General features: G+C 35.6%; 1 protein-coding gene across 1 annotated transcript in view; it reads right to left on the minus strand.

Moving 5' to 3' along the window:
• Positions 1-9,514: 9,514 nt before the first annotated feature.
• Positions 9,515-16,096, minus strand: part of MALRD1 (MAM and LDL receptor class A domain containing 1) — an 808,982-nt gene continuing 802,400 nt past the window's right edge. The window contains exon 42 of the mRNA XM_059183995.1: positions 9,515-10,226. The gene's annotated coding sequence lies outside the window, so the exon portion shown is untranslated. The remainder of the gene's footprint in view (positions 10,227-16,096) is intronic.

Here is a 16,096-nt window from a genome sequence, read left to right on the forward strand (position 1 = left end):
TCACAAGCAGGCAGAGAGGTAGGCAGAGAGAGAGAGGAAGGGAAGCAGGCTTCCTGCTGAGCAGAGAGCCCGATGGGGGCCTCAGTCCCAGGACCCTGGGGTCATGACCCGAGCTGAAGGCAGAAGCTTTAACCCACTGAGCCACCCAGGTGCCCCAGCTGTGGTTTTTCATATATGGTATTTTATTATGTTGAAATAGGTTTCCTGTAAACTCATTTCATTGGAAGTTTTTAATCTAAATGGATGTTACACTTTGTTAAATGCTTTTTCTGCATTTATGGAGATGATCATATGTTTTTTATCCTTTCTCTTGTTAATGAGATGTATCACATTGATTGATTTATGAATATGGAATCACACTTGTATCCCTGTAATAAATTTCACTAGATCATGGTGAATGATTTTCTTTTAAAATTATTGTTAGATTCAGTATGGGTATATTTTGTTGAGGATTTTTGCATTTACGTTCATCAGAGATACTGGCCTATAGTTGCGGGGTTTTTGTTTTGTTTTGTTTTGTTTTTGTTTTTTGTTTCTTTGGTTTTGGTTTTTATTTCCCTGCCCCCACCCCCAGCCCCACAGTGTCTTTAACTGGTCTTGTTATCAGGGTAGTGCTGGCCTTGTCCAATGAATTTGGAAATTTTCCATCATCTTATATATTTTGGAATAGTTTTCTTGATTACTGATTCAATTTCATTGCTAATAATCTGACTGTTCAAATTTTGTATTTCTTCCTGATTCAGATTTAAAGGTTTTATGTTGGGACACCTGTGTGGCTCAGTGGGTTAAGCCTCTGCCTTTGGCTTTTGGACTGGGATTGAGCCCCGCATTGGGCTCTCTGCTCAAGCTCCCCCGCTGCTCAAGCAGCGGGGAGCCTGCTTCCCCCTCTCTCTCTGTCTGCTGCTCTGCCTACTTGTGATTTCTCTCTCTCTCTCTGTCAAGTAAATAAATAAATAAAATATTTTAAAAAATACATAAAGGTTTTATGTTCCTAGGAATTTATCCATTTCTTCTAGGTTGTCTAGTTTGTGCATAATTTTTCATAATCTCTATAATCCTGTGTATTTCTGAAGTTTTGATTGGTATTTCTCCTTGTCATTTCTGATTTTACATATTGAGTCCTCTCTCTCACTGGATGAGTCTGGCTGAAGGTATATCAGTTTTGTTTAAAAAAAAAAAAATAGTACCTTGATCTATTCTCTTGTTTTTTTCAGGCTCTGTTTCATTTATTTCTGCCCTAATCTTTTTGTTGTTGTTGTTTCTGCTACTGCCTTTGGACTCTGTTTTTCTTTTTCTTGCTCCTTTTGGTATAATCTTAATTGGCAGTTTGAGACTTTTCTTCTTGAAGTAGACTGGTATTGCTATAAACTTCCTTTTAGAACAGCTTTTACTATATCTCAAAGATTAGTTTTAGACTGTTGGGTTTCATTCCCATTTGTTTCAGTGTGTTTGTCTTTGACTTATCAGTTGACCCATTTCCTGTTTAATAGCATGTTATGTAGCCTCCATGTATTTATGTTCTTTCCAGATTTTTTTCTTGCAACAGGCTTATACATTCATACTATGTCATTGTTGGAGAAGATGCATATGATTTCAGTCCTTTTGAATTTCCTGGGACTTGTGTTGTGGCCTAACATGTGATTTCTTCTGTAGAATGTCCCATTTGCCCTTGAAAACAATGTGTGTTCCATTGTTTTTGGATGGGATGTTCTGAATATATCTGTTAGACCCATCTAGTCCAATGTGTCATTCAAAGCCAATATTTCCTTGTTGATTTTCTGTCTGGAAGATCTATCCATTGATGTAAGTAGGGTATTAAAGTCCCTCACTATTATTATATTATTGTCAGTTTTTTCCTTTATATCTTTTAAAAGTTGCTTTATGTATTAGGTGCTTTCATGTTGGGTGCATAAATATTTACAATTGTTATATCCTCCTGTTGGATTGTCCCTTTTATCATTGGGTACTGTCCTTGTCTCTTTTTTGTTTTTGTTTAAGATCTATTTTGTCTAATATTAAGTACTATTACCCAGATTTCTCTTCACTTCCATTTGCATGTAAATGTTTTTCCATCTCTTTGCTTTCAATCTGCATGTGTCTTTATGCCTGAAGTGAGTCTTATAGGTAGCATATACACAGATCCTATGTTGCCTATTTTTTTTTTTTTTAAAGATTATGGGATAGAAAGCAGGGGAAGAGCAGAGGGAGAGGGACAAGCAGACTCCATACTGAGCATGGAGCCTGATGTGGAACTTGAGATCACTACCTGAGCTGAAACCAAGAGTCAGATGTTTAACTGACTGAACCACCCAGGTGCCCCTAGGTCTTGCTTTTTTATCTATTCAGTCATCCTATGTATTTTGATTGGAGTTTTTAGTTCATTTACATTCGAAGGAATTATTAAGAGGTATGTACTCACTGACTTTTTATTACTTGTTTTATGGTTGTTTGTGTAGTTCTTCCCTTTTTCTCTCTTTCCTTTTTTTTTTTTTTTTTTTTTTTTTTAACCCTGTTTCTTTTCTTGCTCTTTTCCTTTGTGGTTTTCTGGGTTTTTTTAGTAACATGCTTGGATTCTGTTTTTTCTATTGTTTGCACATCTGTTACATATTTTTGATTTGTGATTATTGTGAGATAGATATATAACACCCTGTGTGTATAACAGTCTACAGTGAGTTGATGGTCACTTGAGTTTGAACCCATTCTAAAAGCAGTAAATTTTTACTCCCTCCTCCTCCCCACCACCGCTTTTTATACATTACAGTGCCATGCTGTACATCCTTTTATTTTTGTGAATCTGTTGATTGGTTTTATCCATAGAATTGGTTTTACTACACTTGGGCTTTAATGTCTGTACTTGTTTTATGTATTATTAATCTAGTACTTTAATCATGTTTGTATTTATCTGTTAAGAATTTTCCTTTCATGATTTTCTTACTTCTGATCACTCAAAGAATTAACTTAAATGTTTTTACAAAGCTGGTTTAGTGGTGATGAACTCTTTTGTTTGGGAAATTCTTTGTTTCTCCTTGTATTTTCAGTGACAGCTTGGTAGCTAGAGTATTCTTGGTTGCACTTTTTTTTTCTTTTTTCCCTTTCAGCTCTTTGAATTTATTATGCCAATATTGTGGCCTACAAAATTTCTGCTAAAAAATCAGCTGATAGTCTTACGGGGTTTCCCTTGTATGTGCCTATTTTCTTTTCTCTGGCTGCTTTTAAAATTCTCTCTTTATCACCACTTTTTGTCATTTTAATTGCTATGTGTCTTAGTGTAGACTTTGACAGGTTGGTTTTGTTATGTGTCATCTGCGTGTTTTGGATCTGAGTATTTTTTCTTTCCCTAGATTAGGGAGGTTTTCAGCTATTATTTCCTCAAATAAATATTCTGCCCCATTTCTGTCTTTTCCTTTTGAGATCCCTGTAATACAAATTTTCTTTGGCTCATAATGTTGCTGAGTTCCCTTAACCTACTCTCAATTTTTTATTCTTTTTTCCTTTTGCTTTTTAACTTGGTTCCTTTCTGTTACTCTGTCTTCCAGTTCACTGATCCACTCTTTCTCTTCTAATCTAGTGATTTTCTCTAGTGTATTTTAAACTTCTGTTATTGAGTTTTTAAAATCTGATTGGTTCTATTTTTTTCTTTATAAATTTTATTTTTTTGACAGAGAGAGAGGGTGAACATAAGTAGGCAGAGTAGTAGGGAGAGGGAGAGGGAGAAGCAGGCTCCCTGCTGAGCAAGGAGTCCAATGGGCTTGTTCCCAGGACCCTGGGATCAGACCTGAGCTGAAGGAAGTCACTTAACCAATTGAGCCACCCAGGCACCCCTGATGGGTTCTTTTTTTTCTTTTTCTTTGTGGAATGTTTCACTGAGATTTTCCACTCTTTTCTCTGGTCCAGTATGAATCTTTATGACCATTACTTTGAGCTCTATATCAGGTAAATTGCTTATCTCCATTTCATTTAGCATTTTTTCTCTTCTTTAGTCCTGTTCTTTCATCTGGGACCTATTCCTTATTCTCATTTGGACAGGGTTTGGTTCTTGTCCCATTAGGAAACCAGTCTGGGGCCATGGTGGTCTTGTATTTATGCAGTGTCAGCAGTCAGACTGCTTTTCAGCATTGCACTGCAGGGTGATCTCCTTGCCTTGTCCCCTGAGAGGCATTTGTTGGTAAATGGGCCCAGAACTTAAGCCAGATGCTACGTGGGCTTCAGATGCACTGATGGGCATGGCACTCTCTTTGGACTGTCAGAAGATTTGGGGGCCAGGATTCCCAGTATGCTAAGTGTGTGTGTTTATCTTCTCCTCTTCCTAGAGAAATAATCCCTTTTTGAGTGTTGCTGTCTCTGATAGGGATGTTTGCAGGAATGAGATGTGTAGGAGCTGCTTTGAAAGGACTTTTGCTGGGGAGGCTGGTCGAATGGGGCAAATCTATAGAAAATTGTGTTAAGGTGGGGGGTGCAGGTTTGTGAGACCCAAGCCAGGAGCAAGTTAGGTGAACGATGTTCTTGCTCTTTCCTGCAGGTTTCTGTCTGTCTATGCTGGGAATGGGGTGGGGGGATGGCATTTGTGAGCTCTTTTGTTCCTGGAGAAGGCCCCTTCAGCATGAGTTCTGAGGTTCATAAATAAATCTATTTCCTGTATACTCCAGGTACTTTTCAAACTCTGTGCTCTATCTTGGCAGGGTTATTTATCTCTAAGGGCTGGAACTCCGTTTCCTATTACCCTCCAGCTCTTCCCGAGCAGACTTACTGATTTTTAAAGTACCGAGGTATAAGCCCTGTTGGTTATAAAAATTCACAAAGTTAAGCTGCACTGTCGAAGCCAGTTGTTAGGAGAACTTGACTTGTCTTTCCAGTGCAGGTCCCTTGTGTTTATAGTAGCTAGTGTTAGATCTGCTCCTCTCTCTTCTTCGTGTGGTAATGTACCTCCAGTTTATGGTTAGTCTCTTAGGATTTTGGTTCCTGACTGCATCTCTGCCCTCTCTACCCTTTCTGGTCTGTCTTCCTCTGTAGGATTAACTGTGGAAAGTCTGTTCTGCCTGGAAAGTCCGAGTTTTGGTCGTCGTCTGGGTTGGATGCACTGATGTGGCTGTTGTCTAGATATGTCTTTGGGGCCAGGTGATCTTAGGATTCTTCTACTCTGCCATCTTTTCAAAAATGGAATTATGTGCTTTTTGACTGCTGTTACCTATTTTCTACCACCCCTGAATTCCCAATACCCCACTTCTGGCAACCAACAATCTGTTGTTTCTGTGAGTTTTTTTTGTTTGTTTGTTTGGTTGTTTTTTCCACATTTAAGTGAGATTATTCACTGTTTTTGTTTGTTTGTTTGTTTGTTTTTTGTTTTTTTTTCTTTCTCTGTCTAGCTTATTTCATTTGACAAAATACTCTCAGGGTCCATCTCTGATATTACAAATGGCAGGATTTTCTTATTTCTCAGGGCTAAATAATAGTGCACTGAGTGTGTGTGTGTGTGTGTGTGTGTGTGTGTATGTATACCACCTTTCCTTTATCCATTCATCCTTTGATGGACACTTAGGTTATTTCCATATCTTGGCTGTTATGAATACTGCTGAAATGAATGTGGATACAGATAACTCTGAGACAGTGATTTGGTTTCCTTCAGGTATATATCTGGCAGTGGACAGACATTTTTTATATATTCTTTCAACTTGTTTTCAACTCGTTGTATATGTATTTCTGTTTTTGCACTCTCTATATTACACAGTTGAATAATTATTTTTCCTCTTACCTGGTCTTGGATAGAAATAATTCTTCCCATCTGTACTATATATCACATGACTCTCCCACAGTGGTGTTCTGTGGCATCAGTAAAACACTGTGGAACTGGCACCTTTCTTTATCTTTTGCCTCTTGACTGTATTGTTTCAGTAAGTTAATAAAGATCTGATTGGTATTTGCATTTGGGCTTGTTACCCTAATTGACTCCCTTGACACCTGACAGCTTGACAGTAAGATTCAAAATGTCTTTTGATTATATCCAGATGTCCCATTTTCAACAAAAATTTTGAGGCATATAAGGAACAAGAAATTACAATACATAAAGAAACAATATAAATTCTATGTGAGAAAGCTCAGATATTGGACTTATTAAAGACAAATGATTTAAACTATGTTAAAAGTACTAAAACAACGTATAAATAACTAAAGGAAAGAATGAGAATGATGTCTCATCAGAGAATATCAATAAAGAGATAAAAATTCTAAAATGCAACAAAATTGAAGTTATGGAGGTGAAAAATGAAATAGCTAAAATGAAAAATTCACTCCCAAGACTGACTAGCAGATCCACATGCAGAAGAAAGTAGTAACACACTTAAAGGTAGGACATTTTCCACTATAAGGAAAAGAAAAATGAAGACCTCACAGACCCGTGGGATACCATCAGGCACACAAACACATGCACGTGGGAGGTACAGAAAGAGATGGAAATGAGAAATGGGGCAGAAATACTGTACAGAGAAATACAGGCAAAAAGCTTCTGAAGTTTAACTAAAGCCATTATTGAACACATTTATGAAACTCAAGAAATGGTGTAACTCTTAGAAGAAAACATAGATGTAAAATCTTCTTGACATTCCCGGTGGTAGGAGTTTCTTAGATATTACACCAAAAGCATAAACAACTAAAAGGAGAAAATGGATAAATTTGACTTTGTCATATTAAATAATTATACATAAAAGGACGCTATTAAGACATTGAAATGAGGGCGCCTGGGTGGCTCAGTGGGTTAAGCCTCTGCCTTCGGCTCAGGTCATGATCTCAGGGTCCTGGGATCGAGTCCCGCATTGGGCTCTCTGCTGGGCAGGGAGCCTGCTTCCTCCTCCTCCTTCTCTCTCTCTCTCTCTCTCTCTCTCTCTCTGCCTACTTGTGATCTCTGTCTGTCAAATAAATAAATAAAATCTTAAAAAAAAAAAAAAGACATTGAAATGACAACCCAAACAGAGGCAGAAAATGTGGATCATTTATCTGAAGAGTTTAATATTCACAGTATTTAAAGAATTCTTACAATTAAACAATAAAGAAGTGTATGAAAAATGTATAAAATAATTTAAATAGACACTTTTCCAAAGAAATTACACGAATGGACCAAAGAACATTAAAAAAAATGTTCAACATTATAGATTATTAAGGAAATCCGAGTTAAAACCAGAAAATAACCATTTCATAACCACTTGCTATAATACGTGGACAGTGGTAAATCTTTGTGAAGATGTTTGGTGGTACCTGAAAGAGTCAAATATAGAAGTACTATATGATACAGCAGTTGCAATCTTTGGTATGTACACCAAAAAATTGAAAGCATATGTTTACACAAAAACTTGTTCATGAATGTTTATAGCAGTTCTATTCAAAAATAGCCAGAAAGTGGAAACAACCCTGATGTTCATCAGTTGATGAATGGATAAACAGATGTGGTATATCCATACAATGAAATTTTGTTAAACAATGAAAATCAGTGAAATCCTGATAAATACTATATAACGGATAATCTTGAAAACATTATCCTAAATGAAAAAAAACTGACATAGAAAGTCACATATGTATTCATTAATGTTAAATATCTAGAATTGGCAAATCAATAGGAAATAGATTAGTGATTACCAGAGAATGTGAATATACTAAAAATCCTTGAATTTTGCCATTTAAAATAGTGAATTTTATGGTACATGCATCATATCTCAACTAAGATATTTAAAAATACATAGTTCGAACACTCATGAAAGAAATTGAAGAAGACACAAAAAGATGGAAGACCATTCTATGCTCTTGGATTGGAGGAATAAACATAGTTAAAATGTCTATACTGCCTAGAGCAATCTATACTTATAGTGCCATTCTGATCAAAATTCCACCAGTATTTTTCAAAGAGCTGGAGCAAATAATCCTAAAATTTGTATGGAATTAGAAGAGACCCCGAATCACTAACGAATCACTAAGGAAATGTTGAAAAACAAAAATAAAATTGGGGGCATCACATTAACGGATTTCAAGCTTTACTACAAAGCTGTGATCACCAAGACAGCATGGTACTAGCATAAAACAGACACATAGACCAGTGGAACAGAGTAGAGAGCCCAGATATGGACCCTCAACTCTATGGGCAAATAATCTTCAACAAAACAGGAAAAAATACACAGGGGAAAAAAGACAGTCTCTTCCATAAATGGTGCTGGGAAAACTGGACAGCCATATGTAGAAAAATGAAACTCAACCATTCTCTTACACCGTACACAAAATAAACTCAAAATGGATAAAAGACCTCAGCATGAGACAGGAATCCATCAGAATCCTAGAGGAGAACATAGGCAGTAACCTCTTTGATATCAGCCATAGCAACATCTTTCAAGATATGTCTCCAAAGGCAAAGGAAACAAAAGCAAAAATGAACTTTTGGGACTTCATCAAAATCAAAAGCTTCTGCACAGCAAAGGAAACAGTCAACAAAACAAAGAGGCAACCCACGGAATGGGAGAAGATATTTGCAAATGATAGCACAGACAAAAGGTTGATATCCAGGATCTATAAAGAACTCCTCAAACTCAACACACACAAAACAGTCATATGAAAAAATGGGCAGAAGATATGAACAGACACTTCTCCAATGAAGACATACAAATGGCTATCAGACACATGAAAAAATGTTCATCATCACTAGCCATCAGGGAGATTCAAATTAAAACCACATCGAGATACCACCTTACACCAGTTAGAATGGCCAAAATTAACAAGGCAGGAAACAACATGTGTTGGAGAGGATGTGGAGAAAGGGGAACCCTCTTACACTGTTGGTGGGAATGCAAGTTGGTACAGCCACTTTGGAAAACAGTGTGGAGATTCCTCAAGAAATTAAAAATAGAGCTTCCCTATGACCCTGCAATTGCACTACTGGGTATTTACCCCAAAGATACAGATGTAGTGAAAAAAAGGGCCATCTGTACCCCAATGTTTATAGCAGCAATGGCCACAGTCTCCAAACTGTGGAAAGAACCAAGATGCCCTTCAACAGAAGAATGGATAAGGAAGATGTGGTCCATATACACTATGGAGTATTATGCCTCTATCAGAAAAGGATGAAAACCCAACTTTTGTAGCAACATGGACGGGGCTGGAAGAAATTATGCTGAGTGAAATAAGTCAAGCAGAGAGAGTCAATTATCATATGGTTTCACTTATTTGTAGAGCATATCAAATAGCATGGAGGACAAGGGGAGATGGAGAGGAGAAGGGAATTGAGGGAAATTGGAAGGGGAGGTGAACCATGAGAGACTATGGACTCTGAAAAACAATCTGAGGGTTTTGAAGGGGTGGGGGATGGGAGGTTGGGGGAACCAGGTGGTGGGTATTGGAGAGGGCACGGGTGTGGAGCACTGGGTGTGGTGCCAAAACAATGAATACTGTTATGCTGAAAAGAAATAAAAAATTTTTAAAAAAAGACTCAAAAAAACTTTTTTAACTCACAAAAAAAGGGCATAGTTCATTATCACATCACAAAGATAATACTTGTATAACAATACTTAAGTAAAAAAAGTAGGACATTGTTATTACATATCTCCTTTAATGTTTTTTATTTTCATAGTTTTACCACCTGGATTTATATATCTAAGTGCTGTATTCATCATTATTTTACTGAAAATTATGCTTATAAGATTCATCAACATTGCTGTAAGTTTGTTTACTTTAATTGTATATTTTTTCTATTTTATTACTGTGCTATATTTAATATATACATATTCAATTGACAGAAATTTGGAATTTTTCATATTACAAATAATATAGTAATCAATCTTTTATATGTTTCTTGATGCACATATGCATGCAATTTTGTTGGTCACACATTTTCATGGATGCACATGTGTATGTAATTCCTGAGGGGATGAATTGCTGGATGATATGCATATGCTAAGCTTTAGGAGATAATGACAGACAAATTCACACCCTCGCCAGCAAGTATGAGGGGTCCAGTTGCTTCATTTCCTTAGTGTTGTCAACATTTTGTATATATCCTTCGTTTTTGCTTACTGTTCTAGTCATCTCTCACTGCTGTAACAAAATAACCATGAGCAGATGGCTTAAACAACAGAAATTTATTTCTCACAGTTCTGGAAACTGGAATTCCAAGATTAGGGTGCTAGCAATTTATTTCATTCTGAGGCTTCTTGGCTTGCAAACTGCTTACATGCTTACATGCACTCTTCTTTGGGTGCCTAAAAGAGGAGAAAGAAAAGCAATTCCTCTGATGTTCCTTCTTATAAGGGCATTAATTCTCCACACTCAAGACCTCATACCTAAGGACCTCCAAAGGCCTCATCTTAAAATACCATCATATTGGGGCACCTGGGTGGCTTAGTGGGTTAAGCCTCTGCTTTTGGCTCAGGTCATCATCTCAGGGTTCTGGGGTCAAGCCCCACATGGGGCTTTCTGCTCAGCAGGGAGCCTGCTCCCCCCCCCCCCCGCCTCTCTGCCTACTTGTGATCTCTCTCTCTCTCTCAAATAATTAAGAAAAAAAATACCATCATATTGAGGGCTGGAGTTTCAACATGTAGGTAAGGAGAGAGGGACACAGACCTTCAGTCTATAGCACTGGTATTGCCATTGTCAATGGCTTTTTTAACTTAGCTATTCTGTCTGGCATGTGGTAGTACATATTAACCAAGTATTTATTGGTATCTAGCCTACATTTAATTTAGATTTGCCCAATGACCTATAAGGTTGAGGATTTATTCATATGTGTATTGACTCATTTTCTTTTGTGAATTTTATGTTCAACTGGCTTGACAATTTTTTGGTTGCCTTTTTTCTTTTTTCCTCTTTGGATTTTTAAAATATGCTTACTATAAATGTTTTAACTTTTTTATATCCCAGTACAATTAACATACAGTATTTTATTCATTTCAGGTGTGCAATATAGTGATTGAGCAATCTATACATTAATCAGTGCTCATCATGATAAGTATACTTTTGATTCCCTTTATCTATTTCACCCATTCATGCCACCCACCTCTCCTCTGACAAACCATCTGTTCTCTATAGTTAAGTCTCTTTTCTGCCTTGTCTCTTTTTTACTTTGTTTTTTTCCTTAAATTTAACTTATGAGTAAAATCATATGGTATTTGTCTTTCTCTGACTGATTTATATCACTTAGCATCATATCCTTTAGGTCCATCCATGTGTCTGTAAATGGCAAAATTTCATTCATTTTTATGGCTAGTATTCTGTGTATATTCTGTGTGTGTACACACACACACACACACACACACACACACACATCTAAGACATTATCCATTCATCTATAGATGGACAGTTCAGTTGCTTCTATAATTTAGCTATTGTAAATATTGCTGCAGTAAACATAGGGGTGCATATATCTTTTCAGATTAGTGTTTTCACATTCTCTGAGTAAATACCCAGTAGTGGAGTTACTGGATCCTATGGCCATTCTATTTTTAATTTTTTGAGGAACCTCCATACTCTTTTCCACAGTGGCCGCATCAGTTTATATTCCCAACAGTAAACAAGTGTTCCTTTTTCTCCACAACCTTACCAACACTTGTTTTTTTCCTGTGCTTGATTTTAGCCATTCTGACAGGTATAAGATGATACCCTATTTGTGATTTTGATTCACATTTCCCTGATGATTGGTGAAGTTGATCATATTTTCCTGTGTCTGTTGGCTATCTGTATGTCCTTTTTAGGAAATATCTGTACATGTTTTTTGACAATTTGTCACTTAGATTATATGTGTTTTTTGTGTTGACTTGTGTAAGTTCTTTATATATTTTGGATACTAACCCCTTATCATATATGTCATTTACAGATATCTTCTCCCACTCAGTAGACTGTCTTTCAGGTTTTTTTTATTGTTTCCTTTGCTTTTCAGAAGCTTTTTATTTTGATGTAGTCCCAGTACTTTGTTTTTGTTTCCTTTGCTTTCAGAGACATATCTAAAAAAATGTTGCTATAGCTGATGACAGAGATACTACTGCCTGTGTTTTTTTCTAGGGTTTTTATGATTTCAGGTCTCATAGTTAGGTCTTTAATACATTTTTAGTTCATTGTGTGTATGGTGAAATAAAGTGGGCCACTTTGATTCTTTTGCATGCAGTAGTCCAGTTTTCCCAACACCATTTGTTAAAGAGACCGTCCTTTTACCTTTACATATTCTTGCCCCCTTTGTTGAAGTTTAAATGATCAAAAACATGGATTTCTGGGATCTCTATCCTGTTCCATTGATTGATGTATCTGTTTTTGTGCCAGTACCATATTGTTTGGGTTACTATAGCTTTATATTATATCTTGAAATTTGGGATTGCGATACCTCCAGTATTTTTTTTTTAAGATTTTATATATTTATTTGACAGAGAGATCACAAGTAGGTGAAGAGAGAGAGAGGAGGAAGCAGGCTCTCCACTGAGCAGAGAGCCTGATGCCGGGCTCAATCCCAGGACACTAGGATCATGACCTGAGCTGAAGGCAGAGGCTTTAACCTACTGAGCCACCCAGGTGCCTTGCGACACCTCCAGTATTCTTGTTTTTAAAGATTACTCTGGCTATTCGGGATCTTTTGTGGCTCCAAAGAGTCCTAAAACTCTTCTAGTTCTGTGAAACATGCTATAGGTCTTTTCATGAGGATTGCATTAAACTGTAGATTGCATTGGGTAGTATGACATTTTAACAATATTCATTCTCCCACTCCATGAGCATGGAATGTTTTTGCATTTGTTTGACATCATCAGTTTTTTTCATCACTGTTTTATAGTTTTCAGAGTACAAATCTTTCACCTCCTTGGTTAAGTTTATTCCTAGGTATTTTATTATTTTTGTTACAATTGTGAATGGGATTGTTTTCTTAATTTCTCTCTTTTTTTTTAAGATTTTATTTATTTATCAGAGAGAGAGAGCACAGGCAGACAGAGGCAGAGGGAGAAGCAGGCTCCCCGCCGAGCAAGGAGCCCGATGAGGGACTCGATCCCAGGATGCTGGGATCATGACCCGAGCTGAAGGCAGCTGCCCAACCAACTGAGCCACCCAGGTGTCCCTCTTAATTTCTATTTATGCTACTTCATTATTAGTGTGAAGAAATGCAACAGATTTCTGTATATTGGTTTTTTTTATCCTAACTTTAGTGAGTTTATCAGTTCTAGTAATTTTCTTGGTGGAGTCTTTAGGATTTTCTATAGATAGTGTCATGTTATCAGCAGATAGTGAAAGTTTTACTTCTTTTTTACCAGTTTGGATGTCTTTTATTTCTTTTTCTTGTCTGATTGCTGTGTCTAGGATTTCTAGTACTATGCTTAATACAAGTGGTGAGAGTGGACATTCTTTTCTCTTCCTGATCTTAGGGGAAAAGCTCTCAGTTTTTCACACTTGAATTTGATTTCAGCTGTGTTGTTGTTTTTTGTTTGTTTGTTTGTTTTATATATGACCTTTTTTTTTGGTGTTTCTTTGTTGTTGTTTTGTTTTTAATTTTTTTGGTCTTTATTATATTGTGGTATATTCCCTCTAAATCTACTTTGTTGAGAGTTGTTATCATTAGTGGGTGTTGTATTTGATCAGATACTTTTTCTGTGTCTGTTGAAATGATTACTTGTTTCCCCTTTTCTTGTTAAAGTGATACATTATGTTGATTGATTTGTGAATATTGAAACACCCTTGCATCCCTGAAATAAATCCCACTGGATCATTGTGATGAGTTTTTTACTGTGTTGTTGGATTTGGTTTGCGGATATTTTGTTGAGGATTTTACATCTATGTTCATAAGAGATATTGGGCAGTAGTTCCTTTTTTGGTATTTTCTTTATCTACTTTTGGTATCAGGGAAATGCTGGCCTCATAGAAAGGATTTGGAAGAAATTCTGTTTACATTTATCTTACTGATTTTTTAAGATTTTGAAATACATTAGATATCTAAGTTGCTTTTATGTGTTGCAAATATCTTCTACTCGATGATTCATTCTTTTCTGTCTCTTAATGCTATAACTTTACTGAGCAGAAATGTCTAAATTTAATGTTCAATTTATCAGTCTTTTCTTTTATTCTTAATTATTTGATTGTTAAATAAGTCTTTCCCTTCATGGACATAATTATCATGTATTTTCATATCTTATATTCTAGGTCAGTATAGGATGTTTATTCTTGTTTGTGTTATTACTGTTCACCTTTACGTATACATCAAAATCCACCTAAAATTGATTTGCATGGAAAATATATAGTGGGAATCAGGTTTTACTCATTTTTCTAAATGAACATAAAAATTTCAACCCATTATTAACATGCCTTTATTTATGTACTGTTCTGCAGTGCCACATGGATAGATCAGGTAAAATACGTAGATAGATTGATCATACATGTGTATATCTGTTTCTGGAATCTCATCTGCCTCATTGTTTTATATGTCTATTTTTATGCCAAAACCACCATCTGCTAATTATTCTAGCTTTATATATGATACCCAGTAAAGAAATCCTCATACCATATTTTTTCATTTTCTTGGCTATATTTGCCCCATTGTATTGCCATATAAATTTTAGAATGAACTTCTCAGGCCTTAGACATCTGATAGAAATTTGATAGGGATTTTACTGACCCTACAGATACATTTGGGGAAATTTGAATACTGTATCTATGTGTCTAGTTTAGTATCTCAATATTTTGGATCATATATGTCTTTTGCAAGATATATTCTAGCATATTTATTTTAAAAAATTTATTACAGTTTTGCTTAAAATGTTTTTTAGTTTGTTCAAGTTATATAGATATTCAATTGGATATTGTATATTAATCTTATATGTGACAAATTGTTTAAATCAGTAATTAATGTTAATCTGGAGATTAACCTGAATTTTCTGTGTACATATCATGTGACCTATAAATGATGACAGTATAATTTTTCTTTCCAGTAAATCACTTAAAATTTTTTCATGTCTTATTTTCTCACAAGGATTACTAGTAAACAGTTCAAATACTTTGAAAGGTGTGGTAATAGTAGCCATTTGTGACTCATTCCTAATATCACATTGAAATTAAAATTCAACCATTAAGTATAGCTGTCAGTTTTTTGTAGCTTCCTTTATCACATTAGGAAAGTTCTCTTTTTATTTTCCTAAGATATTTTTATTATAAGCAAATTTATACTGAGGCCCATGGGTATTGAATTGGTTGAGTTTCTGACCCTTGGTTTTGGCTCAGGTTGTAATCTGAGGTTCCTGGGGTTGAGCCCCATGTCTTGCTATGTGCTTAGTGTGGAGTCTGTTTGAGATGTCTTTCCCTCTTCCTCTCCCCTTCCTGCTCATGTTTGCTCTCTTGCTCTGTCTCAGATAAATCTTTATAAACATTTGTATTTACACACTTTTTTTATCTGTTAAAATGATCATGTGCTTTTCTTTGTCATTTTGTTAATGGCTGATTTTTGAAATTAAACCTACATTCATGGAATAAATATGAAAATGGCAATATGTTCATTGCTTGTATGATTTGTTTTAGTACTTCACATTTGTATTTGAGTAATACTGTTCTAATGTTTTCCTTTATTATGATATCTCAATGAGGGTTTGTATCAAAATTATGCTGTCCTTTTAAAATGTGTTGGAAAGTGGTATCTCTTGTCCTATCCTCTTGAAGTATTTGTATAAATTTAGCATTATTTCTTAACAGTATTATAATATCTGCTAGTGGATCTTATGAACTTAGAGCTTTGATTGAAAGAAGATTATTAAGTATAGATCAATTACTTTGCTATAGGACTGCTTATATTTTCTATTTCTTCTTATGGGTGTTTTAGAAAATTATATTTTCCAGGAATTTATTTCCTCTAAAGTTTTATAAATTTTGTCATATTTCTTCTTGTTTTTGTTTTTTATAATGTCTTCATTACCTTCTCACTGTAGAATCTGGTGATAATAACATTTCCATCTCTGACATAGGCTATTTGTGCATAATCCATCTTTGATTCATTTCCTGAGGTTTTTATTAATTTACTTCACTGAAGGTTTATTTTGTTTCTGTTGTTGTTTCATCAGGGATTTATTATTCTTTTTAAAGAACTTGCATTTAGTTTTATTGGTCCCCTTCATTGAAA

This window comes from Mustela lutreola, chromosome 8 (assembly GCF_030435805.1).
Source record: "Mustela lutreola isolate mMusLut2 chromosome 8, mMusLut2.pri, whole genome shotgun sequence".
NCBI classification, from domain to species: domain Eukaryota; kingdom Metazoa; phylum Chordata; class Mammalia; order Carnivora; family Mustelidae; genus Mustela; species Mustela lutreola.